Source organism: Triticum urartu, chromosome 6A, assembly GCF_056163025.1.
Source record: "Triticum urartu cultivar PI428250 chromosome 6A, HENAU_Tu73, whole genome shotgun sequence".
Classification (NCBI taxonomy): domain Eukaryota; kingdom Viridiplantae; phylum Streptophyta; class Magnoliopsida; order Poales; family Poaceae; genus Triticum; species Triticum urartu.
Window position 1 is genome coordinate 266,759,891 of NC_141878.1, and position 4,318 is coordinate 266,764,208.

A 4,318-nucleotide genomic window follows, 5' to 3' on the forward strand; every position below is an offset into this window, starting at 1 on the left:
GGAGTGGGAGGCATTCGAGAACCGACCATGTTTGGGTAAGAGGTCCATGTCGTCCATGCCCACGAACATGATGTGTATCACCTGCCGCCGTCCGGTGCTCGCCCAATGACTTCGTCTTTATGTCGTCCAGTAGCATTAGGAGCACGCCCGCCGATGGTGTCGTCACGCTAACATTCTCGTAAGGTGAAGGAGAATGAGAGTTGCACGATCGGATCTCAAGCACGCATCTTGGCTGTTCTTTGCCTGAAACAGCAGTGAGTTGTTCTTGGTATATATATTCGCCAGACTTGGAAGCTAGGAAACAAGAGGATCAATTGGTTACATGGGACCGAACGATTCGATCGCCGGAGAAATACCCAAGCCTCTATTCCATGCAAGGTTTTTGCCGTGAGATTGATCCATTTGTATGAAAAAGACCCATGGTGAATCTTGTATGTGCCACGTGGTATTATTTTGGTACCTGGCGGTGTAGAATTGCTTTGTGGATTCGGTGTTTCATTTCAAATTTTTGAACGTGTGTGCAGGTTGGTTTGGTTCGTTTAGTATTTTTGCTGGGTGTGGGCCAGTTCTTGCGGTGAAGTTCGCGTCCTGACAGGTCTTTTTGCTTCGATGATTCTTCGGCTTTTTGGTTGGTCGCTGTTTACCCAGATGTCCTATCGCTGTCGATCTGTGCCGCTCTTGCGTTTTTGATTGGCCGCTGTTGGTCCGGTTGTCCTGTCACTGTCGAGCTTTGCTGCTGTTGGCCGAGGCCGCTATCTGCTAGGATCTCTTTGGGATTTGCTTGCTGGGTCAAACGTTGTTCTTATCTGGGATGTCAGGAGCTGCAGGATTTTTGGCAGCATGCATGCGCTGGTTTGCCACGATTTTCTGATCATGTGTATGGCATCTGGGGTTGCATGCATGATATAATTACGCTGCGTGATGGGACTACGTGCATGCCATGATTTGTATCCCGTGTATTCCGGATGGCCGCTTGGGTTAGATGGTTTTGATTTGTTTTTCCCACTGTCTTCTCTAAGTTATGCCACGTATTGCTGTTGTGTTGATGTGTCAATGTTCTATTGTTTGGCTGCTATTTTTACCCACCGCTTGATTGGTTCCTTCTGGATCGTTCGCCGCTTAATAGGTGCTTTCTAGATCAACGACCGCTTAATTTGTGCATGGTCGGTTATCGCCCTATAAATAGAAAGATTTGGTGTGGATTTGCTTCATGGATCACGGTTGTAGTTGGCTGCTTTGTGCTCTCATGGTTCGTGGTGATCACGAAGTCCTCGCCGCTGCCCTCGGAGACGTCCCACACCACCTCCGACTCTCCTGCATCGTTGTCCTGCAAGAAGCGACGCTGCAAATTCTGCTCGCCCACCGTCCCATGCCGCGAGGACGAGTACGGCGTGTTACCTCGACGGGTTGCATAGGCCGTCGCGGTGCACTAGGGCGAGCAAGGGGCACCTGCCATCGCATCGTGACGATGGCGAGGATTAACTTTGTTTTCATATCGTGTTGATAAACGAGCAAAAGGGGATGAGACCATCAATCGGGCGACGCCGATGAAGGTGTTTGTGGCCACGTTCGTATGGTGGGCGGCAACGACAACACTAAGCTTCGTGGAGACGGCGTACGCGTATGAAGTCGAAATCACGACCGGGTTCCATGCCGGCGTCCGCATGATGGCGGGGCATTCGGCGGGCTTATGGGCACGCTTGCGCGGGCCTTCTCGCCTATCGATGGACGGTTCCGGTTCCACCTGGATGCAGCTGCCGCGGAAGGAGGCACTGCGGGGGCAGGAGGTGCTCAACGCCGCGAGCGACCCCTCCGACGTCGTCAAGTCGGCCAAGAAATTCCACGCATGCGTCAAAACCCTGATCCTCTGCAGCGGGGAGGTCGACCACCTCACGAACGTCATCAACACGCTCTCGATCGCTCGCCGGCCCGGGTGTCGACCTGGACATCTTCTTGAAGGTGCTCCAGCTCGATGTGGCCATGCCATGGACGTGGACGGTGCTGTTGTGCCCCCCTGGTGCGCGCATTACGTGGACTAGGGCAGCTACTCCCTCGCTACCATGCCCGACGCGAAGAGGAAGCGCGTGGGGAGCTCCGGCGTCGGCCAGGCCAGAGACGCCGACGGCAAGGCCGCGTCTCACTCCCATGACCAGGCCGTCGTTGACCGCGAGCACCGGCACAAGCGCTGGACCTTCTCGTGCAAGCGGCACATCGGCTCCTTCCCTCCGCCGGCAGGGCCCGACCGCTCTGTAGTAATGGCGATGGCCAGGGTGTGCCGCCGCATCGGGACGCCGAACCTCTGGTAGCCCTTCTCGCGGATCTCAGCGGTAACATGTCGTGCGCGTCCCTGGACGCGGAACGCGGCCGTCGACCTGTAATCGGTGGCAATGCACGACATCGACCACCTGCTCGGCCACTCCCAATGGGCCTTGCCTTGTACATGTACAGCGTGAAGGCCGAGAGGAAGATGGATCGGAGCCGGAGGCGCAAAAGAGCGAGTTGATGCAGCAGGAGGTGGCGAGGAAAAGTGTGAGACCTGGAGACCCGAACCTGTTTCCATGCTCGAGGAGCAGATCAGGTCTGCTCGGAGCAACCTTGGTTCATTCATTCTTTGCAGCTCGACCATGAACTCCATAAGATATCCAAGGTGTGTGCCAACTGCCGACGCCAGGGCCGTACCTAGAAAATCAGAGGCCCGGAGCGAATCAAAATTTAGGCCCTGACATTTGAAAGGGCGGATTAAAATATATAGTGTGTTCTCATTGCAGAATATAATGTTCATATAGAATTACACCACCAGATGCACAGGTTCAAGAAAGAATTACACCACTGGATGTACTAGTCTATTTATAAACTAATAAAAGAATAGGGTGCCGAGAACTGCCACAGCCTTACCAGGACTCTGTAGGTTTTGATCATAGGAGACTGCAAATGAAGCTCGGATGGTTCATTGTAGGTCAGCCACAAAGCAGTGCAAGGGGCAACTCCAATCGCTATAGGGCCTCAAAAATGATGTACAAGAGCATATGAGAATTGAGAGGAAAACTCCCCAATATATAGAAGATTGGAGTACATGACCACGCCAGTTTGCTGCCACTAATGCCTTTCTTTTGGGAAATCGTGAAGCATTAGTCCCGAGGAGAATTGGAAAAGAATCAATATGAGGAGGAAACGATGGGTCCATGAGTTAATTTGGGGCCTGTGAAATTGATTTTTTGGAATAGCTGCAACGCATTTGGAGAGAGAGAGGTGATGGATTGGAGGGAGAAGCAGCTGCCTTGGGGTCCGACATTTCCATCATTTTTTACTCCAATTAATGCTTTGTTTAACACCTTAATTACCTGCAGCTGGGGGCCCTTCAATTTTTGGGGCCCTGTTCAACCGCTCCGGTTGCACCTGCTGACATACGGCCCTGGCCGACGCCATCACCATGTGAGCATGCTCTCCGTTTTGGATGGAAAGTAGATGATTTTGCTAGGTACTTTAGGCCAACTTTTCTAGTGGTTGAGGATCCTAAAATATATGCATTATTGATGCATAACCGTTTGTACCTTCATTATAAAGACACGCACATCATCTATCTCACATGGAATTAACAAGACCGGAATGATCAAACCAAAAAAACAAGAGTTAAAACCAACCACATGAAAGTACATATGAAGATGGAAACCAAACACATTGCGACAAAAAACAAACATACAATTAAACTTACACGAACCCTGAATAACTCTTGGAGAACACAACTAACATAAACAACCAGCCAGTTATCCAATAATCCAAATAATCAACACAAGGCTCTTTCTATCTACACATATAGAACTTCTATGTAGCGTCTAAATAATGTGTGTGTTTTTTATGAAAGATTTCAACATCCGTACCAATATGATGTTTATACATACACCACAGCATAAAAAAGTGAACAGGCAACAACTAAGTAGTTAGTCGGATAATTATCACATAAAGTTTAATACCATCGTATACACAATTCTCACACAACGTATTAGCAGGCGCGGCATGTTGCCGCGCGGGTTAAGCTAGTATGGACGATCGATGGGAACAAATCAGTTGGTTTTCTTTCTGGGCAAGCCAGTGTAATTTTGAACTACCAAAATATGCAAGGACATGTTTAGCACGGAAGTATAACAAACCTGTCATTACCTTTGGGCCTTTGTCATTACCTTTGAGCCTTTGCATGCATCTGGAGGCACGGGATGTAAGCTAGCACATACTCCCTCTGTCCTAAAATATAAGAATGTTTTTGATACTATGCTAGTGTCAAAAACATTCTTATATTTTGGGACGGAGGGAATACTAGATA

General features: G+C 49.7%; 1 pseudogene; it reads left to right on the plus strand.

Annotated features, from left to right (window-relative positions):
* Positions 1–303: 303 nt before the first annotated feature.
* LOC147964959 (uncharacterized) lies at positions 304–3,492 on the plus strand (annotated as a pseudogene).
* The last annotated feature ends 826 nt before the right edge of the window (positions 3,493–4,318 follow it).